Consider the following 24,009-nt stretch of genomic DNA (forward strand, 5'->3'; position numbering starts at 1 on the left):
TACTCATTGGAGGCAGATGGAAGTAAGGATCTTTTTTTAGAGTGCCTGAATAGGCGACACAGAGGAGATCGACCAGCAGTATTTCTAGACATGAAAATTTAAAAATAGGTTTTGTTACCAAAGAAGTGGACTGTGAGGGGATGATGCTATTTTTTGTAATAAGTTCCTTCTCCCACACAGCACATTACCCATCCGCACATACACTCAATGAATTTTGGTCTGGCATTTTCCTCCCTCTATAAACCTCTCAGGGTGATTAAGTAGTGGAGCTATCCCCAGCTACCAAAACCTGCTTGTGATCCATGAGCTCAGCTCAGGCCTAATGCTCAGTAATTAGCTTGTGAAAGACAAGTTACTTCCAGTTCCTTCTTACCAATCTCATCTCACCACAGTTTGAGCCTTCCTGAAATACTTCTGGTAAGGAGATGCCAAATAAGTAGAGCACATGTCTATCTCTTTCCACAGTACCCTATAGCAGAAAAGGGGGTTTATTCTATAGGATTCGATTAGAACATTTACTCTTTAGAAATGGCTACATTTTGTCCTTATACTCCCATATTCAAATACACACTTGCCCACATGGCAGACTCATACGGTACTCATTTGTACTTGCAACCAGCCTCGGCTTAGATCTCCCTTGTGGTTAATTACAAGACTCCATGAACAACCAGAAGTCCTGCAAAGCCACAGCCTGAAGCAGAAGACCAGTCTGTAGCCATAAGACAAGAAAAGCACTGTTGGGTTGAGTTGCTTTCACAGTGTCTTAGCTCATGGCTGAAGTGACTCTTTCCTAGTGACAACATCCTTCTCAACTCTATTACTTCTTGTATAATCCAATTTCTGTCAAGCACGGTGAAACAACGGTGTGTAACACTTAGCAGTCTCCTAGCAGTTGTAGTTTACCCCCATTTACAGTATTGCTCTCCAGAGTTTAAACTGTTTAGCGTCATAAGTGTACGTGGCCTTTCCTTGCCGAGAGAAACTCTGAACTACAGAGCACATATCACCACGGCTAGATGCAAAATGCTTTTAAACCCTTCTATAACAAGCATGCTATTCATATGTAGAGGGAAGGAGAAAGAGGAGGTAATTTGACATGTCATCCACTTCCACCAGAGGCTCCTGAGGATACTGTTATTGCTCAGGACTACTGTTTTCCGCAGTCCAGAATAATGCCCACCAGCCAGTACAATGTGTGCCTGCTTTAAGGTGCTGCCATCCATCCCTCTGGAACAAACAGAGGAAATGCATCAGGAGGCCTTGGCTGCAGATGGAAAGCACATCACTGAGCGACGCTTACGCCGCGAGATCCCCCAGATGAAAGCCGATTTCAATGAGCATTGTGTTTCAAGGCCCACTTCCTCCGACTCTGGAAAGCTTAAGAAGGAACATCCCACTTGTGTCTGCCGACACAAAGGGCCGCTGTGGCTCGGGAGATGTTATCGGCCTTCCCGTGCCACAGCAGCAGCCTTCCAGTGGCGTCTCCCAAGAATTACTCATTGTTCCTGGGGAGGCTTGACTCCTCTGGGTGGGATCTCATGGCATCCAGTTCAGATGGAAGTAGGTGGTGCTGGGAGGCTAGCCAGGCTCATGACAAAGATCTCTGGCTACAGGGGAGCTACATCAGGGGACCAAGCTAACAAAGTCCTTAGCAATCACAGATGTGGATACTGATTCATAAAATGCAGCCCTTTTTGTTGGTTGTAGTTAGTAAGTACCGTTTGGAGCAATCAAATCACGGAATAATGTGAGTCTCAGCTCCTAGACCAAGTCTCAGAAACTGAGATGTCCCTGTCCTTCTTTTTTGTTCATGCTCACAGGCACTATTAATTTCTAAAAACTCTTTCCCATAGTTGGCAACTTGGAGCTTGATTCTGCCATGGCCACCTTAAATGGGGAAATCAGGAGTGATCCATGCTTTTAAAGTCCTTCATTTGAAACCCAGAGCTTCTGGGAGACACACACATGACCCTCGAAAGGCTCCAGTCAGGTTCAGTTTGCAGAAGCCTCTTGTCTGGTGGATGCATGCTCACGTTATCCAAACCTCTTGTTTCTAAAATTAGAGCGGAGGTATAAAAAGCAGCTTCCCTGGGAGACTTCCTAGAACTGGTGCTTCCGGTGCCAACTGAAGATACTGGGAACAACCACTTTTCTCACAAAGATTTGGCACCGTGGCTCCCAGACGGCACCTCGAAGCACAAAAAAGGAAAAGGAAAAATGATCTGAACATTTCCGGATTTCAGCAAATCTTTGATTTGCAGTCTGGCAGGCTCACGTTTGAACTCAGGAATTTATTTGTTCTTTTTTTTCCCTTCTCTCTCTTCTATCATACCAGTAAATCCATCTCTGGCTTCTCTTCCTTATCTCTTTTTTTTTTTTCCCTCAGGAGATCAGTGGGAGATAAACTGCAAAGAAAAAATGTCTGCCAGCAGTGATTTCTGACATATAAATGAAAAAGACTGAAAACATATGTTTTGGAGAGGTATGGGAGAAAGGCAGCAGAGAGAGAAACAGATAGAGCCTTTCCAAAAAGAAAACATTTAATCTGCCTTCCAAGCAATGGAAATTCCAATTTTAGAAATTGTGCTACAGGCTAATAATGTACAACATTGTTGGCTATGGCACATGGAAAAAAAGAAAAAAAAAAAAGCTTTTGTAATTCTGTCTCTCTCGCCAGAGGAATGACGCAAAGTCAGTCAAGCACATCAGGGGGAAATGCTAATTTTCCACAGATACAGCCTAAGACCATTCAGCTAATATTGGTTATGCATAACTACGTCTTGTGCCTGTGCCATAGAGGTGTATCATGTCGTTTGGTAAAACACAAACTTTTGAGTTTTCCATCAATGGCAACCCTGCAAGCTCCAGTTAGCCTCCCAGCAATCAGCATGTAGGGAGCCTGGTGGACTAAGGACAGAAGTTCATTGCATAGTTCTCCTAAAATAACATTGTTATTTTGTGTAGCATATGCCACAACTCCATGGCAACCCAGCCAGGGTAGATGGTGACTGAATGGTGACAATGATGCTGAGTTATCTCCTGATAACCTCACTCGCCCCGTTTCTGGACAAAGTGTCATGCTAGTCAGCTGCTGATGGCATGTTGCCACCAGCCTCCACCAGACAGAAGGAGAGAGAGGTTTTGAAAGAACTGCTGACAAATAAGGCCAAATGTATGCCTGGACTAACTTTTTAGTTCAAGAGTGAATTTGGCCTATGGCTATGTTTAAACCACTTTCTCAAGGATGCTGTGCTGTTTCTGTGGAGGCAGGGGAGATAACTTGTGACACATGAGCACAGTAATCAGTGCAGATATATCCTCTGTGGCTCCCGGAGTATGCCATATGGCTCATGGAGAAAGAATGATGCGATTAACAGCTGACATGATGGCAGTGGGCTGTCCTGGATGAACAAAAAAGAAATTATTACAAATACATGGCACAGAGAGATTCAAGGTATCCCTGCATGAAATCCCCAGTTCACTTACAGGCCTGAACTGCAAATATTTGGCACAGTTTAACAAGAGAGAAAAGAATAAATCCACAACTGTTTTCCCATGTTACAGACCAATTTGTGGGGGGTAATTCCTAATGCATGTCAGAGCAGCCCGAAGAGTGCCAATGAGTATTGTTTCCTTTGGCCATGATGAGTCAGTTCAATAGTTAGGGATCTAACTATAGGGCTTGAGGTAGCTCTGGATGTACCCACTAGTATTTGGGTACACCTTGAGATAGCCATAAAAGTCCAACAACATACAACAGTGAAAACTCCTGTAGCTGGAACAGCTGTCCTTCCTCAGAGTAGTCAAGGTGGACCATAACTACTAATCACACATATTGTTGCTTAAAATTCCTAAGTTATCTTATAATCCACTACAAAGCTGTAGCTGAAAGTAAGATTTTCATTTAAGTGAAAATGTACAAATTAAAAAAAAGATAAATCCTTCACTTGCAACCAGGGACAGACTTTTAGATGCCTTTGGGTGCCTTTGGAAGCAGAGAAATACTTGTGTGGATTGGAAAAAGACAGCAAGGGACAAAAACTGTAAAAAGCTTAAAATGTCATCATACTTAGCACGATGGCTGCTAATTTATAGTGGTCTGGCCATGAGACATCCCTGGACTGAGCTGTGCGAAGGCCAAGGGAAGGGAACTTGCAAGAACAAATTGCTTCCCTCCTCAGCTGTGTCACTACAGAGCTGTTTCTGAGCATCTCTCTCAGTGCCAGGAGGACTTTGCTGCTCACTCCTACAGGTGGTAGCAGGCTGGAGCCTTTGAGGCTTATGAGATTCTATTTAAGTACCCCAAAATAGAGGTTAGATAGAAGTTAAATATATAAACTTTGCACACCTGGCAGTGCCTAACTCCCACTGATTTGTGAGCTGCAGGGTGATGCGCTTTGGAGACTCCCAGTCGGTGCCTATCTACATGTTTAGGCATCAAACTGCATTGACACCTTTAGCTGACAATGATCAGCTTTAGCCCTGGTGCCAAAGATGATCCTAAAGCAAACAGGGGTTAAAAAAAAAATAGCATGCTCGGAAGGAGCTTCAGGAAGGGGTCTCCTCAGTTAACCACAGTAGCAAGCCCTTCTTCTGGAAAAACATGATCATGGAGGCCTGCTGGAACCACCGCCAGGAGATATTAGCTGCTCACTTTGGACCTACTGATACTGAGGGAGTGACAGCTCTGTTGCAAAAAAGCAAAGAGCTCCTTTGGGAGCAGTACAACTCTTCAGTCAGATGGTCATAAATACGGATAGCTTCTGGACCAGGCTAAAGGCTTGCCAGGGAAAGCGACTTGCTGAGAAAATTTATTTACTTCTGTCACTGTTCCTAGTCTGCAAGTTGAAAGTGACTTCAAGGCAATTCCAGAGCAGGATGGTCTGCGGCGCTGACAATAGAAACAGACAGGCATGGCGCAAGTCCTTAGTAGAACTGGAAAACAAATGCTAAAAACCATTCGCTAAATGAACATGATAGATACAAATTTCTTGGTTGTGTACTGCTTTTCTTCCCCACCCAAAGTCCTATGGATGACTTGAATATTTCTTACAGCTTCCTCATTCAGCATTTCCGGTGATAAATTAAAAAAACAAAAAAGTGGAGGGTTTTTTTGTCTGATTATTTACCTCTTTCCTATCTGTTCCATTTGTTTTGGAGATTCACATTTCTGAAGACACAGCAGTTGTGATGCTGCATGAATTGCCCTTCCCTACCTGCCACTTGGCAACATGGTCAGTTGGCATCTACTGCTAAGGTTGTTCATGCTGCTTGGGCATTAAAAACGTTTGCAATCTTAAAGAGATGCATTGGGTCCAAGGAACAAACTAAGGTGGTGTTTCCTCTTAGTTAATGCCATCCATTTCTGCCTGCAGGCTACTTCTTCACATCATTTCCAGGCAGCTTGTGTTGTCAGGGAAAAAATATTGAAGAACAGTTTGCCATTGGTGTTCCCTTAGGACAAATCCAGGTTCAGGAGTGCACGAGTCCAGCTTTTCTGCTCTGATAGAAATCTGTTCAGCACAAGAAAGAAAAGGGAACTCCTGGCTACTTTTTGCTGCTTCTTAGCTGATACCCCTCAGTTTGCTTTGATCCATGACCCTGGACAATGAGTCTCTTGACCACTGTCGTGGTTTGACCCCAGCCAGCAACTAAGGACCACACAGCCACTCACCCCTCCCCCATCCCAGTGGGATGGGGAGGAGGAGCAGGAAAAAAAAGGTAAAACTCACGTGTTGAGATAAGAACAGTTTCATAACTTAAGTAAAATAAAATATAACCCTAACTAAGAATAATAAAAATGTAATAATAATAATAGTAATGAAAAGGAATGTAACAAAAAAAAGAAATAACACCCAAGAAAAGACAAGTGATGCACAATGCAATCGCTCACCACCCGCTGACCGATGCCCGAGCAGCGATCCACCCCTCCCGGCCAACTCCCCCTGTTTATATACTGAGCATCATGTTCTATGGTATGGAATACCCCTTTGGCTAGTTCGGGTCAGCTGCCCTGGCTGTGCTCCCTCCCAGCTTCTTGCACACCTGCTTGCTGGCAGAGCATGGGAATCTGAAAAGTCCTTAACCTAGGATAAGCGCTACTTAGCAACAGCTAAAGCATCAGCGTGTTATCAACATCATTCTCACACTAAATCCAAAACACAGCACTGTACCAGCTACTAAGAAGAAAATTAACTCTATCCCAGCCGAAACCAGGACAACCACACACAGTGGAGATGTCAGGATCTGTCAGTATAGATGTGTAGGAGGTCTGGCACATATTCATTCTTCTCATCTGATCAATAAATCTCCCACCAGCTCTATTTGCTCAGCTTTGCTCCCAGATGACTTGCTGCAATCATGACACCATAACTTACCTGGAAGCAAACTGTACACCTTGTCCCAAGAGTTTCTGAGGGACTGTTGCTTTCCATGTGGACAGTCAAGGCTTTCTATGATATTTTTAGAATATTGTGGTGTTGGAAGGCCCAGTAGTTCCAATCACCACAAGCAGCCTAAGATTAACGCGTACAAAAAAACTCTTTAATGCCAGGTTTTACAACAGCAAAATACTATATATAGCTTTGCAGGAGATAAGGCTAATTCAGCCTGATACTCAAAGGCATAAAGTCATCAGCAGTAAGAGCTGGCAAGAAATGCTTCACTCCATGTGTAGCAATGCCTAATTGGGTAAGGACAGCACATTTTGTCTATAATTCCATTTGATCACCACGTGCTACTTGTTATTACCCAGGCTGAATACCAGACAGGATTGACTAATAGCTTCACCCAGTGAGCCAAATCTATGTTCTGAAATGATGATTATTTTTAGGAATGCAAATCAGTACAGGGACTTACTGAATCAAATTTAGGCTTCTTGTCTTTACCTCAGAAAACCTTCTCAACTTTTTTATTTCTACAATAAAATTATCGTAAAGCTCTTATCTTCTTCTTTGATCAGTGTCAATGCTTTGGAGCTCACCACCTTCTCTTTACATAACACAAATTTGTTATTTCTTGCACAATCTAACACCAGAACTCCCTCTTTGAGCAGATCTCCCTCTTCTCTGTCAATTCCCTTCCTAAAGCCTGTATCTTCATTCAAGGTCTTAGGCAACATAAGCAGAGCAGCTTAGCTGAGCACTAAACTCAAAAGTTCTGTTCGTGGTTCTGAGCAAGCCCGTCACCTGTTTTGTACCTCTTTTCCCTCATTTGTAAATGCTACTGACAATAGTTTTTAGATTTAGTAAGGATCAGAGCACAATGAGAATCACATACTGCAGTGGGATGTCAAGACTGGGGTCTATCCGGCTGTGACTGTATTGCAGACTAAACGAAGTGGTTCCTAGCCCAAAAGCCAAAAGGTGGCAGAATGTCCTCCACCCATGCAGCTCTGTTCCAGTGCTTGTGGAGCAGACTGGCTACATTCATGTGTTATAGCAGTTGGCCCTGGGTCACTTTGGGTCCCGTGGGGCACATCTCTGCCTTTAAGACATAATGATTATCCTTTCTGTGTTTTTTCCTTTCACAGTGATTGAAATAATGGCAGGGTTGCTTTGCAGCCCACCCAGCTGGTGTTTTTATGTCCTGAAGCTGAGGACAGCATGCTATGGCTTGAGGCTAGAGGCTGCGTGGAGTCATTGCAGGGGACAAAGCCTACTGGAGGACTGTGTAGGGGAGCCAGCTCTAGAGCATCCATAAGAACTTTTGAGACTGGTTCATTGAATGATCTGTCACTCAAACTGTGCTGGGAGATTGTCTTTGAGAAAGCTAGCTGCAGTGATCTGAAACAGAGTGAGGTAACACTTAAGCAATGTAGACACATGTATGTGTAGTGCTCAGCTGGCCCTCTTCCATTTAGTAATGTATCTCTCACAGACACCAGTGTGCCAGGGATCTAAAGCTAAAAGCAAAGGCTTACAGCAGGAAGCTCTCCAGGCTTATAGTCACAGTGAATTGGCAGAAAAAAAGCTCTGTAAGACCAGCTCACCTTTGAGGTATACCGCTGTGTGTGAATGAGAAGGTAGACTTTCTCAGAAAGACTGTCTGGAGGAGACCCTGGCATGCCTCCTTCCCCATTTCTCTTGATATCCACCTTGTACTGGAAAGGGGAAATCCAGAAGCCGGACGCTCGCCTGTGATGCAGGTGCATCAGCGGGGTGTTTGACCAGGGTGATATTCTGCTGGGTCACGTACCAGCCAGTGCCAAGTTGCTCCTACAACAGAATGGCATCAAAAAACTAACTTGAGAGTAGTGCTTACTACTTCTGCAGTTGCCTTCCCCTTCTCCCTCCCTGCCTACCTCACCTTTGCCTCAGCCTCCTCTGCAAAGAGATGCCAGCTCCGAAGCTCAGGTAGGTAGATGTACATGAGTCCTTGCAGCCTGCCTATAATGCATCCATCCTGGCTTATGCAGAGCTGCAGAAAAATGTGCCTTTTTCTCCTAGGCGTTTGCTATTACTTATGCCAAGGGCTGTCCATACAAGTCCAGGGACCAGACACATAAAAGTTAGGAGCAGAGCGTCGCAAACTGAGGTTCCTTTGTCCTTGATCCTGCCTCAGAGATCCAACAGAGTGACATGCTGGTTCTGATTTATGTGTATATCAACAGCAAATACTCACACCGCCCCCTTGGGCCTCCTCCACTTCCCCAGCCTTCTCTGCAGAGACTCTGGGTGTATTAATTCCAGCTGGGCACACAAGTTCAGAGAGCCCCTGTGGAAGAGAAGTAGTGAAACAAAAGGAAGAGAGAGACGCTGTCTTTCGGTGCTGTTTTGTTTTGCTCCAGGAAGCAGAGAGACAGCCGTCCAGACAGCAGAAACAACAGGTCACAGAGCGGGCACTTCCTACGAGACAGGAAGCCGTAGCGCCCTTTACACGGGGCTGCGGCGGGCTGCAGGCTCCATTCCCTCCTTTGGACTTCTATTGCCGCACCGGGCGCCACGGCAGCTCAAAGGCACTGCTGCAATGGGCAAGGCACCCTGCTGCGAGAGAAGCTGTTCAAACAGCTTTGTGTTTAGTGTTGGGTGCCGCCATCAAGCAGAAGTCTCCAGCTGCGTTATGAAGAGCCATGCGATGCCGGCCAAAGGACCCGGAGCACCGGGAGCACAATCACTGGGTACCGGAGGCATGTGGCTGAATCGGTGTGGATCATGAGCAGCGGGTGGTCCTACAGCACCTTTACGAGGAGGAAAAAGCATCTGGCAGACACCCAAACTACCTAAAATGTGTCTTCATTGATCTGCTCACTGGTTTATGTCATACCTTAAATGTCTAGTAAGGTTATCAATGTGAAATGTTGAGGGGCATCTGAGGGCAGCATAATTTTTTTTTTTTAATGAAATTGATTTTGAAAGAAATTACAACTCCGACTTCCAGCATTAGTTTGTAGGATATATCCTATATTTATTACTCTTAGTGTAGTTGCTGTTTACATTTCACAAATGTGTGGAAGCTCCGGGCATGGACTGTAATGGCAGGCCATGTCCAAACGCGACAAACTTAAGGCTCCTCCAAGTATTGATGAATTACGGTAAGGAATCTGTGTGTGTGAGAGAGCACATTAATAGATGGGAGAGGAAAATCTGGCTCCTGGCAGGAAATGTTTACAGATATAAACATGTACATATATTTATGCGTGTATATATTCAGTTTCTATTGATTTAGTTGAAGGGAAGCACAAGAGGGTCAGCCGTAACTCTAATTTAGGAGTCCCAGCACTCAAACAGATCGGTGCACTCTGATGGCTTTCCTACTCTGTGCTGGCTAGTAATGGCCCTTTGCTGTCTGTGCATTGCCCCAGAATGGCTCTAACTTTTAGGACTGATAGAGGGTGGCATGACATTATACATACTAGCCCTTCAGAGTCTGTTTTGCTGCTGGTGCAGCCATCAGCAAGGGATATCTGCCAGGGGTTTTATTCTCATGGAAGTGCAAGATAGCAATTTGGCTTCATATAGCAGAACTCATTTTGATTCAAGTGATGCCATCATTTGCACTATAGTGATTAATGCTGTCAATGCACAGACATTAATAAATACAATTAATTAATTAATAAATACTCAGAAATCTGGAGTTAATTTTCTATACCACAATTATTAGGCTGTCTTGAGCTCAGGAACCAGATGTGACATAGTGTTTCTCTAAGTTTAGGTGTTTGAATGATCTTCCCAGGACAAAATATGCTAACATTTTAAATAACTAAAAGTGTGAAACTAAAACATGCAAGTTAATATAGGAACAAAGAGACCAAACTATGAAAAGACCCCAACCTCTCTTATCTTTCTGAAAAAGCCATTGAGTGTGGTGATATATCAAAAGGGAGAGGTGAAGGAAGCTCTGAAAGCCTCGAGCTTTTCAAATTGTTCCAGAAGTTGAGTTGTTGCAAAGCAGATGATAGAAGTTTGCTTTGCTTTTGTGGTTTGTGCTGGAACGTGTATAACTGTCAGTAAGAAGAAATGGACCTAGTGAAGTGCTGAGATACTTACACACCATTAAGAACCAGCTACCAAATAGAACAGACATGGTTTCCAGGGCTATGGAAAGAAGATGAAAACAGCACGGAGAGTTATGTAGGGAAATTGCTGGAAATTGGTTAATTACAGGAGTTATGGAAGGTGGTTTTATATGAGGACCCATGTATTCATTTACTTACTGAACTGTGTGTTTCCAAATGGATGAATACTTCTGGAAAGAACCCTCATCTTTATTCCAGTTAAGCTGAGAGTACTATAACAGCTTTGCTCGTATTATTTTTCACATAAGTTCATCCAGTTCTGGGTAAGCCCAAGGGGGTACTTCATTACCCAGTGAAAGAACATAAAGATTGTTCAGAATATCAGTCTAAGTTTGTTTCAAGATTTAGTAGATTCACTTAAAAAAAAAAGAAAAAAAAAGGGAAAAAAAAAAACCAGTTAGTAATATTTTAGGAATTGTTTAGAAAAGATTGCTGCTAAAAAGATTATGTCTTTTAAATTGCTAAAAGATTTCAAATGGTGAAAGATTCAGGTAATTTCTGAATTATCAGAATTTTTCAAGAGTTGTTTTCCTTTAAAAGAAAAACACAACAAACCACACCTTTAATTTATTGTATTTGGAAAAGACTACAAAAGTGCACCACTCTGATTTCATCTTGCCCATAAGCACTCCGTTTCCATATCACTTTTGCCTTTTATAGGCAAAGGAGCTGGGAAATCCAAGTGAATTATTTCACCTTCTACAGAGCAGGAAACACACTGGAAAAATTCCTGTGACAAATGCAAGCTGTCATCCACTGTCCAGTCCCTTGTTCTCACTACTGCACAGAGCAAGGGGGTCACCTACGGAAGAGTAAAGCTTTAAAAGTCATGACCCTACCTTAAAATGACTGTGCTGGGTAGATCATGCTACCTTGCCCAGGCCCTTTTGTAACCATTTATACCTGGGCCAAGTATGTTTCAAGTGGTCCCTTAAGTTCACAAGTGCTTTGTGTTGCCAGACTGTCACAGAGCAGCAGGAGTAGACAGATAAATTTGATTCCAGTCAGTTGGACTCAAAGTAGAGTTGGACAGAGTCCATCCACATGATGCTTGCATTTTAAGTGGGGTATCTGCTTCAATAAACAATGTGCTGTGCTTGCTAAATAGGTCAGATTTCAGCTCAGGTGTCCTGGCTGAAGTGCGGTCTGAATTCAGCCCCAGCTGGGGTGGGAGGGCTCCGGCACAGAGACTGGCTTTTGGGTTGAATAGACGGTTTCTGCAAGAGATGAGAACTCTGCGCTTCATCACAACAGTGGTGGGTCTGGTCCAAAGGTCATTGAGGCTGATGGAAAAGCTCCAGCTGGATTCAATAGCCTGGAGCAGGCTAATGTGTGTAATTTATACTTCTCTCTTTTTTTTTTTTCCTTAAAAAATTTAGATATCCAGTTTCCTGTATATAGACACACCTTTCCTATTTCTTATTTCTTGTTTGCATTTGACAAATATTTAAGAGCCCTTCACAGACTGGACAAGAGTGAGACAGAGGGGAAGTGACCAGAGTTATTAGTCAGCTTGAGGATATTTCTCAAGTCCTAGGGTGAAAAAAAAATCCAATTTGTATTTGTTGTTCCATACTTCTGATCTATTGTCATCAAGCTGAAATATTTGCCTTACATTGCTAAATAAAAAGATCTTTAGAAAGCTTTGCAAAAGTATGTTTGTTAGTCATTGTTTTGTGAACTCTCTGAACATGAGAAAAGCTAGCTTGTATTTGCTTGTATTAAAAAAGTAGAACTTTTTCTTCCAAAAGGAGTTGTACATGTTGATTAAACTGATATTTCTGTGTTTCTCTTAAAATTGTTCACTGATTTCTTCCTCACCTAGAATGTCTCTCCTTGGACAAACCTAGAGATTTTCCACAGCCTTTTTAATCTGCAAAAGTGCTGTTTCTAGGCCTGACAACTGCTGCCCTTGTTGTTAAAATTAATCACAGAAAATACAAAAAGCATTTTCCTTTTTACCAAAACATGATGAAGAATAGATAAAATAGTATATTATTGAAAGGTTAGTGCTATCGTGATGTATACCAGTCAATTGAAGTACAAATTTATGACATATTAAACAAAATGTCAAAAATAGTGATTCAGAGAAAACAGACACATATGAAACTCAGAAAAGCTGTCTCATTGTGAAAGTCAATTATTTCCTACAGCTTAAGGAAGTGGATGTCCAGAAATCAGCTTTTTGCTTTGCCGTAACTCTTAGCTCTCTGTGAACGAACACATTGGCACTGTCTTATCATGATGTCTGTGAATCCATTCAGTGTTATCCAAAGATAAGGAAAGGTGATGAAATGGGCAGATGTAAAGTTCAACAGCCTGGTACATCCTTTTTCTTAGCCATTATGCAAGGTGCTGTGCTACTACCTAGTCACATAGCAACTCCTCACTGATCAAGGTCCACATGCAGGTCTACCATGCTGGTTTCATTGCAGTGTTTCAGGGTTTGGTTTGTTCCAGTGGAGGCTTTGACTTGCTCTGCCCCATACTTGAATGCCATGCTCCCATGGTTCACCATTCTGCATGTGGTTTTGCATGGAGAGCAATTGCATTGCTCACACTTTGAAGACCTGGGAATTTTGCTACAATTTTTTTTTATTCATTAGACTTCCTGGTGTTTTGCCAAGAGGTCATTTTGCTACCTTCACTTCCTCAGTTTTGGGGGATTATATTTTGCTGAGCAAGTGCAGAACCAGAGGTGTGAGATATTGAAACCATGGGCAGAGACTCTGTCTTCATCCCTTCTCATTGAGATTATATTTGAAATGTTGGTCGTAGGGCACAGGGGAGCTGTGGGTAGAATATTGTAGGGTGTGGGAAAAATGGGGTGGACAGGAATGAAAAGCTTTCAGATTCAGATGCTTTTTTTTGTCCCTTGCTAGCAATTCCTGTTTCTAACTAAACAGTGTGATTCGGCATAGATAAGATGGAGTGTGGTCTTAGTTAATTTGATCCCTCCTATCTCCTGAGGTCTTATCCAAGGACTCCAAGGGGAGTTATCCCCTATTAATGATAAAAAAATAGGATTTGACAAAATAAGGGTTTTTACTTCAGTTCCTGAAACAATTCTTTCTTTGTGGTGGTTGACAATATTTGTTGCCAAGAAATTGTTTTTCTTTATATACATAAGAAATCTTTCAGACACTAGGTAATCTGGTACTTGGATAATAAAAAGACAGATTTAGCTTCCATTAAAGCACAGACAGACTTTCCTCTCACAACATTTAAATCTGAGTAAAAAATACTATGATTTGCACAATTCTTTCCATTTCTGAAGGAAATCAGAGTGCTTTTCTAACATAGGGAACTAGGATTGCTGTTTCACCGCAAAATCAAGAGATGGGTTTTCCTTTTAAGTTGATTTCCTCAAACAGGTGTAAGAGACATCAGCATTTTGACCCCCTTCTGTCCTTATCTTCTAACATATATGTACTTTTTGGTTACTTGGGGGAAAAAAATGGCTGCAATGGGAAGCAATTTCTAATTATATTTAACATTTGTGGCAGTGTAGTGGACAGTACAGTCTCTTATAACACTCTTGTTTAAGTGCCACTAAGTGAATACACAGGGGTACTCCCTTCACAGGCAGAACTGCAGTCATCCATCAACAGTTGTTCAATGAGGAGGGAATAAAGCTTTTTTTGACTGTAGCTATTTAATTTTTAAACTTTTTTTTTCCCAATCAAATGAAAACAGATTTCAAAATCTATGTCTGTTTTCTTGTTATTCCCACTGGCAGGCTTAGCACTGAATAATTCAGCAAACTGAGTAGCCTATGCCAAGTATAACCTAAAATCCCCAGACTTACAAAACTCAATTTTAAGTTTCTCCTTAAGCAATACATTTAATAAATTATGTATTTTCCCCTCTAATATGCATTTTCCAATGGATTGCAAATAGCTGAGACACTATCCCCTGATACTATTCATTTTCATATTAAAGGAAGAAAAAAAGTTGAATATGTTATAAATATTCCCCTAACCAAAAGACTTACTGTTTGGGTTTTTTTCATTTAATCTAACCCTGGGAAAATGTGGCCATGCAGAAAAATTATTCTGAGTTCCTGTAATCTGCACCAGTTACTATTGCATGAAGAAAACAAGAGGTAAACATCTAATTAAATGTATAATCATCTCTTTGTGTAATTTGCCAAAGATATAATTTATTCTAAATTTACTGAGAAAAGTACAGAAGAAGGAATAATCAGCACAGCCTGGTAATTAGGTATGTGTCCTCTGGCACGTGGCCTGGCATATTTTAGACCAAAAGTGGATCTGAGCTGCACATTTTTGATGCAGATCTTGACTGATTATGAACTCTCCAGAACTCAGGGTATTTGGCTTAGGGTGCTGGCAGAGCCCGGCAGAAAGAGTACAGCTGCGCCCTGCATCCCAGTCAGATTCCTGCATCTGTCAACACTCATGGGATTTCGGATTGAATTTTAGCCTTATCACGCTTACACTGATACATACCACAGAAAGCAATTAAGATGTTGGAAAATCTAAGTGATTGTGAAGCTTCAGGGCTTGTTAAAACTGCTTGTTATCCTTCTCAGGAGAAGCAAACCTGGGGGAAAAAAAACCATAAAGAGCTACTATGACCCCTTCTGACCTCTCATCTTTTGCCTCTGAAAGAGAAGAGTGAAGAAACGTACAAGTGCCTGTGTTAGTAACAGGCACACGTCCTTATAGGTGGATCAATTAATTTCCATTAGCGTCACAAGTGGAAGCAGAGCAGTGATCTAATCTACAGAGGCTTTTATCAAACAGCTTACTTCAGTCTCCTCCACTGAGCTTTCTGCTTTACTCCCTTGCCAAATTAACCTTGAAGGTATAACATGACTTTCTAGACCCTACCCAGTGTCTGCAAAGGAGTCGTTTTTCATTTTTAAATGCTGTAGCAGTGGGAGTCACGGCCAACAACATTTTGACATCAGTAAGTAAATAACATATTATTCTTCCTTAGAACAATCTTCAGATAAGCAAGGACCTGATCGTTATGCTGGGTGCTTTGTGGCCATATCCACAGAATGAGTAGAAATTATAATATCTGGCTTCACGTTCCTATAGTCAGTCTACAAGAGACAGGTTCTCTCACTTATTCTGAGCACTACTTACCTACAGGACACAGCAAGACTACTGACAAGGCAAAATACGACACTGCATGTGCCCCCAAATCTCCGTGATGAGAAATGACCTCCAGTGACATTACTAGGCCCAGTTGTGCAGGAGACACCTTTTGAAGGGACAAGAGATCATCATCTTGCCAAGTGAGAGCAAAGGTTTTGGAATCTGTCGCTTGAAGGAATGTGATTGGAAAGATGCCTTTGGCAAAGAGGATAAAAGAAATCTAGAAACAGTAGAAACAAGAGAAACAATTGGAAGGTCTCTAATGGGGAAACATTCTCTAGGAAGACCAAGAGCAAACCCTGCATTATATCAACTGTTTGACAGATTGGCTGGACGTGACATCTGGAAACATGTCTTAGGAATTTGCACAAAAGCTTTACTTTTCCTTGAAAGGCATTTTTATGTTAGACAGGACTCTCACTTTCAGTTTGTTCCACAGCATTGACAATTGCAACTTTGTCCCATCTGAAGAAACTAAAAGGAAAATTATTCATTGTCCTTTGTCTTTATTTATAACTTTCAGGTACATTTGAGAAACACTTTATGTGGCAACGGGAAATAAGTGGCCACTTATCTTTTCTGAGAAGAGACACTTGAGTTGACTCAGCTGATTCAGTCCTGTGGAGTTTAATGAAATACGAAAGAAATTTTTCCATCCAGCACAACCATTATAATTTGCTGCTTGTTTGGAAATAGGTGCTATCTTTCTTAAGCCAGCTTTGCAGTATCATAAGACCTTCTTTGTTCTCTTGAGAAATATGTTTTTTAAGAGCATATAAACTGAAAAACAAAAGACTATATGAACCCCATTTTGGAGGAAGAAACTCTATGCCTGGAATAACAAACATTTTCATGCCCTCAAGGCAGACAATATTCAGAGATGGACAATAGAAGAAGAAATAGTGAAAAAAGGGATCAGAAAGCCAAAGATCAGAAGCCACCAAGGTTTTTCCTGCCTGCATACAGTGACAGGGGTCTCCATTCCATGAGTCAGCCTCTCTCTGTTTTCTTCCTCTGTCAATTGTTAAAGCTCAAGCAACTACTGAACCAAGTCCCCATCTCCTTCCAGAAGAGCTGGCTGGTACACAGCTATGTGGATGCTGCTCTGAGCAGAGCCTCCCCTCATGGGCCCCTGATGCATGTCACTCTACCTGGGCAGGGCAAGGTGCCTGTGAGGCTTCTGAACTCTTATTAGAAATGTGATTCTTCTTATCAACATGTGATTTTTCTTGCTTTCAGAACCAGTTAACAGATAAAAAATATCTAAGTCTTCTCCAGGGTGCGTTACTGTTCAGATATGCATTATTAAATATAAATATTAGTTAATATACCTGGTGCACTGAACAATATAAGAAAAGTGAAGTTGTATTGGAGTATAAATAAAACCATATGCATCCTCATCTCTGAAGAGCTTTTTAGTGCATTTCTCTGGCTAGGCCTTGAGATTAAATAGAGCTCTTTCAATTAAGAAAAAAACCCGCAGCTAAAGAATCCACTGCAACTGAGTCAACACTAATTACTTGATCATAAATGGTTAAAAAGGAAATAGGCAAGGTGAAAAGAGGAAGAAAGGTAAACAGAGAACATGCTGCTCTGCTGTCTTTCTTTTTTGCCTGTCTTCAGAGCTATATGAAACCCTCCAGGAAACTGCTGGCACTTGGAGCAGGAGCCTCTGTTGTTATACATCCAACCACTTACTTGAATGGATGCTTTTCAAATTCGGAGAGCAGCCCAGCTAATGAACAGAGATAACTATATACAATTAGCTCTCAGGACTTGGTGCATGTTGCTATGAAGTCTGAATGTGCAGGCACAGATGAGCTGCACTCACATTTGGATTTCCCCAAGGAGAGGCTTTGAGGTGAGCTTTAAAACTCTCTCCATTAACTCTCTGCTACGATTCAGCTGAGCACCAGGAGCCGACATGCATCTGCCCCCTGGGCAGCACTACACCTTCTTTCCAGCTGCTTCAGAGCCACAACAGCAGTGGGGAAAGTCTCTGTCTTCCAGCAGCCCCAGGATGTGAGCCAAGGTGCACACCCTGATCTACAGGGTCTGGCATGGAGGCATTGTCCTGCTGGGAAGAGGCAGTCCCCTCCTGTCTCCCCTTTATGGGAGCTGTGCCTGCTGTTGGAGCTGCCTGTGCCCCCAGCAGTCATGTTGGGAAACTGGCACCGTGAGAGGGCTGCAAGTGTCAGAGTGGGCAGGCGAGGCCAAAGACTGCAGGACTTCCCCAAGGCAATAAAAGCACGCAACATGAGTGCCCATCACCAGCCCCTGGCTACCACAGCTCATAGAGACTGGAAACCTAGAGATGTGGAGGAAGCTAGAGAGTGTAAAACAGCTTAATAAAAGTCATAACTGAGCTTTAGTTAATATATGAATATATAAATTACTGGTCAGAGAAAGATGTACAAATAATTTAAATCCAATGGAAAGAAAAAAGTAAAAATTATCATTTGACACTCTCAGCTCTACAGCTTGAGGGGAGCAAGGAAAGATGGGGGAAGGTGGCAGACTGGGGAGAAAGGGGATGGAGAGGCCTTAACCTGCATAAGCACCATGTAGCGTGAAAACTGCTCCAGAAGATATAGGGTCTTCTGCCAGAAAGAAACAATTTTTGTTTTTAACTCACAAACAAGTTGAAAGAAATAGCTATAAAGGCAGAGAAGGGCAGGAAAAAAGAAAAAGCCCATCAAGAGGAAATCAGGAGGAGGCAGGCAAAGGGAGCATGTTCCCAAGCCGTGGGAGAAGGAGCAGTGTGCCCAGCACGTGTGGGAAGCAGCACGTGCACGGGGCACAGATACTGCAAAGGGAAAAACCGCTCCTCAGGCCAAGTGTTGGAGATGTGAGCAGGCATGTTGACAGGCAATTGAAGAGGAGCCAGCGCTTATTTTCCCCGATAAGACTACTGCAACATTGTCTGTTACACTCCGATTTCCTTTTTGAACGTTTGCATCTGTTTGTTTTCTCCTCCTGTGTGCCAAGTGTATAGTGACATTTTACACAACGCTGTTCTCCACCGGGAAAATGCCAGAGAAGGGTCTCACGTGGAGCCCAGGCTCAGCCCTGCCGCATCCAGAGGGGCTGGCACCTGAGTCACACCGAGTCTGGGACTCTTTCAGCCCGGAAGAGTCACTTTTCTCAACGAAAGCATAATAACGTCAGGTTTCACAGTGCGATGGGAACAGTAACCCAGACGTTTCAGGAGCTGCTTGAAACTTTTAGGCATTTCATAAAACAACTGGACAAAAACCAAGCTAGAAGACTAGTCAGTTCACCGAAAGCCTGTTACTTTTACTCATTCCGCTAACTGGATGACTGAAAAATGACTGCAAAATTACTGAAAACTGTATTCATTTTTCAAAATGACTGATTTCATTTGCAACTCATCCAGATGTGCTGAGAGTAGGAAATTGCATGGGGACCATTTCTGCAATGGTAAGCTGTATGAAACATAACTTGTCGTCGTAGTCTCTCCTCTTACCCAGTGTATTAGACTGAAATAACAGCCGAAAACAACTAAAAGGCAGACAGCACATCAGTGCCTTCTTTCTCAGCTTAGACTACCTCTAAATTTGACTTCACACTTTGAAGGAATTGTTTTCCTATGCTAGATCTGCTACGATGTAGCAACCTGTGGCAGCAGTGTCCTGAAACTCTCCTTAATGTTCTGTCAAACCTGAGAAGGTTGGGCACAGCCAAAAACTGGGGGGTGCGAAGAAATGGGGGAAGAGAATGTCTCTGACGTGCAGCATTCTGCTTCAGCAGATGTAGAAGTACAAGATACCAAATCACTCTTTACCCTGTAGCTTGTGAGGAAGATGAAAAGCCCACTCTCAGCTGGCTTCCTCCTCCCTGAGGGAGCACAATAGGAAGGGGTTGTGTGTCCCCTGCACTTTCTGCAGCCATTTCCCCAGCCCCTCTCCACCACTCTTCTGGCTCCAACCCTCCTGGCTCAGCAATTAGGCAAGGTAAAAAGTTTACCTTGCAAAAGGCCGTGTCCTTTTGCAACATGCAGAAGCTTGTCTGCTGTTCACCAGTGGGCCAGACAGATGGCTTTGTGTCATGAACTTTCTTGTTATTGCAATAGGTAAAAAAAGCCAAGAAATTGTAAGAATATGATTGAAGAAGAGACTTACGTAGTATTCAAGTATGTATTATTAAAGGAAGTACTTAGGTAAATATTTAAGTAAACCTGAGAACTCCTGCTCACCTCCTGTCAAATCCTGAAAGTACCTAAGCTCCCTGACAGGCTCGTTAGTCTGGTTTTCTAAGGAAATAAGTTCATGAGATTGCACTGTCTGTCTGCCTCCTCATGATAGCTTTTGAACCCTTGGGCCAATTCACATCATGCTTGGAAGATGGCTGGAGTCTCAAAGAGAATTCTATTCCTGTGTGTTTCAGGAAAGGTTGAAGGCAGTGTAACACCCAAGTCCAACTGAAAGCCAGAAGTAAGGGGCTTAGATATCCAAAACATCTGCAGTGATTTGGTAGTTAACACCAGGTTATGGGGGAATCCCACCTCTACATTGCAATCTCTGCTCAGCTAAATCCCACCCTGTATATTCTTCCATCATGTCTTCTGGTGATGATTCAGCCTGCCAAATATTTCCCAAAGTATATCTTGCACACCAACAGATGAATGAGCACCTTCCCAAGACAGTTGTGGCTAACTCTTTCTTCAAAAAATATGGCCGCATGAGGAGCAGTGCCCTGGCCTGCTTTTAATCGCATCAGTTTAGTATCACCACATTTGCCCAGCAAGCGATGGACTGGCAGGGATGCATTTTAGGAAGTGGTTTGGTTTCCAGCCTTTCCTATTAGTTGGTTCTAGGTAGCAGTTCATTGAGCAAATCTCAATGAAACTAAGAAACTCCTAGGAGACTCTAGGAAACTCCTCTGCTTGCTGACTGCCTTGAATGCCATTTTGAAGCAGCCATTTGTCCCCCTGTACTGTCCAGTGAATCTAGGAGTCTAACATTGAACTCTGCACTGCAAGGCAGACACCTAAAAGCTAGGTACTGCAGCACCTAAAGGACATGTCAATATGGCACTGTCCTGTACAGATGTAGCCTGTACCTGTTATTGGAGGCAGCCCTCAGTTGCTGTATGAATTGTCGTAGTGGTCAGTAACATTTTATCTTTGAAGGCTCCCACAGCACTGACAAAGACCAAGAGTGATACCACAGACAGACAGCTAGGTCAAATAATGTAAAGCTGGAATAACTAAGAGAGAATCAGAGGCAGCACCTCAGGTGGTGAATATTGCTGTAGTCCCACTGTTTTTTTAATAGAGGTTTCACAGGCTTAATGTCAGCAGAAAAGAGGATCCCATTTCTTGGTGATGCAGAAGTGGTCAATGCCCATTTGTCTTCATATTCTTGGTAGAAAGGTCAGGCAGAGCTCTTGAAGCCTGGCTTTGAAATTTTTACAATGGTGTTCTGGAAAGTGGCAACTTCATTATTAACCAACGTTGTTTTATTACTATATACATACAGTACTAGGTAGGTATGTATGTTTTTATATACATATTCATATACACACAATATACACTATACCTTTGTGTATATATTTAGCATACAGACAGCTTTAAATATAAATTTTCTGTGTTTTTTTAGAAGTGAAGCCATTAATTACATACTTCAGACTCTGCATGCTGCTCTGACATTAACGTCAGAGACAGCTTCGAAAATGTGCCAAGTGAATTAAGAATTTTCCCAGACAGATTAGGTACATACTTAAGTTTTATAAACCTAGTCTTAACCCTCTTTTTCAAATCTCCTTTTCATGGAACTCCATTAAAGCATGAAGAACAATAGTTTGATTATAACTGCTGTAACACAAAGAGCTGCATTACGTCCTGGTGTCATGCTGTTGCTTTCAGTGAGCTCTAGAGCAGAGAATGATTTGCTGGAGAAGCTCAGGGCCAAATTTTGTCAGGTGAGTAGAAAGATGCCTCTAAAGACACTCACTCACCTGCCACAAAACTGTTTGTATGGTATGATTAAAAAAAAAAAAAAGGTAGCCCCAAGTCTGACAGACTGTGTGCTCTGGCAGAGAACCGAAGCTACCTGCTGGGTGGAAAAGCAGGAGGTTGTGTCTACATTTAGGTTGTCAGCAGCAAGACTGACTTTTCTATATCATCTCCTTCAGAGCCCTATATCATCAGCCCTGAAGAGCTAAGTTTCTGAGGCCCTCCAGAAAGGCAAGTGTGGCCATGCTGACATTTTGGCTTGGCGTAGCAGCGTGTTTCTGCACAAATATACTGGTTGTTCCCTGACTGTGCTTTGGTTGGGTTTGCATCGTGCTGGACTAGGAACAAAAGAGGAAGCTTTAATTTACTGATCCCCTCCTATTGCACAGAATTACAGGCTAATGCAGACACAACCTGTAATGCCCTGGAAAGGCCCTCCTGCACACACTGGTGTTACATTTACCTATGTAAGCAAATGCCCAGCCCAGACACACTGGAAATGGATTAAGCTTTGCTTAAAAAAATAACTTATTTGCAAAGGTGTGGGTAACTCAGATAAATATTGTTTGAACGGAACTGCAACCTGTTAAGCATGACTTTATGTTTGTATTTTTTCATGCTGTTTTGCTATTCCTGTACTTCTGAATTCTCTGTGACTTAGTAAGCTATGGCTACACTGCTGGAGGAAGACACAGACAGGCTATAGATGCACAGCTAGTCTGCTTAGGAGCCTGGTAAACCAGCCTGTCTGAACTCTGTGCTATCATGACTACTTTTCAGTTGTTTTGTAGGTTAAAGAACTTTAATGCAAAGCTCATTCCAAAGTCTTGTGACTGCACCACTGTCTCTGCTGTCAGCGCAACCCCGTGTACGATTCAGGGAATGCTTTCAGGTTTTGGTCCTAAATGGAGCAGAACTGATCCTCTGAGGGAACGGCTAAGAAGTGAAAGCAGACATGATGTTGCAGCAATAGGTGAAGATTTCCTTATCGGTGTGCAATTAAATGGTAGAATGCTTGCCACGGACAAAAAAATTACGTAGCTGCATATACAGTTGCACATACCTGAATTTTGCATGCAATTTCCCAAGAGGCTTTCATGCATCAGTGACGCATAGCTCTCCACACCTTCAAGATCAAATTTCTCATCTGTATATACTACATAGAAATTTGCACACAACTTTCTCATTGTCATTTGATCTAGCCATTCTTATGACCTGGAACAGTACAAACAAAGGAAGACATGTGAAATTAGTGGTAGACACACCATAGTCTGAGCACAGGCTAGTTTCAATAACTCTACCTAATTGTTCTGGAACCACAGTAACAATATTATATAGCTTACCTTACAGACTGGATGTATAGTCTGGTGATCTGTTGTGGTGGTGTTATAAAATTCATGGTATTTTCATTTCATACTGTTTCTAGTTGGTTGCTTGACCGTATAATCCCCAGGGGGGGATTGACTAGGGGATACACCTCCCCATTTGCCCTTGGTTAATTCTGAGAATTTGAACGTCTCTTCAGTGCCACTCCATCTCTGGGAACATTTTTTCCGGAGTCTCTAAGGAGTATTTGCGGTGGCAGTGACTGCTAACAAGCATACTCATCTATCTTTTGATTGGAGGGGTTTGCAAAAGATTACGTCCATTCTATGAAAAAATGTGAACATTGCAAATTTTATTTTTAGCCCCAGTTGGGCAAAATGACATTTCAGAATGGCACACAAAATATCAAAAGGGCCCTACAAAATTGCTATGTCAGAATCTTTCAGTTTGACTCCTTGTTTCTACGCAACGCAAGTCCATCAGATGCTTCACATATATGTTTATGAATTTTTAGAGAAAGGGCCCAACAGTTATTTACATTCCTGTGAAATGTTTTGATTTCACTGAATCACCTCTTTCTATCAGACTACTTTTCTACCAGAAAATTTTCAACAAGTTTTACTTTTGTTTCCCAAACACTCTTTATCAATGTTTATTGAACATTTTGCTCCTATAATTTTTTTGAAATCCCATTATTTTTCTTAATCTAGTGCTTGGTTATGATTTAGGATGTTTTTCTAGTTGACATGGCTTATCAAATCAAATATTGTGAAAAATATGTTGTTCAAACTAGTCTGTACCTTTGGATTTCTAATCCTGTTAGTTAATGAGTGCACTGCACTTTCTTTCTCTAAACCTCTCACCCTTTGTTTAGAAGCAAGGCAATAGCACTACTTTTTTGAAGGATTAGAAATTCATCTCATAAGTGCGTATACTCGTCAGTTAATTACCTGTTGATGCCAACAAAAGCCAGTTCTAGCAATATTTGGTCAGAAAGTTATGTAGTACAGTTAACAGGACAAAAGAAAACGTACTCCTGCTGTTCCATGGTCTTTGATTTG

The sequence above is a fragment of the Gymnogyps californianus genome, chromosome 3 (assembly GCF_018139145.2).
Source record: "Gymnogyps californianus isolate 813 chromosome 3, ASM1813914v2, whole genome shotgun sequence".
Taxonomy (NCBI): Eukaryota; Metazoa; Chordata; class Aves; order Accipitriformes; family Cathartidae; genus Gymnogyps; species Gymnogyps californianus.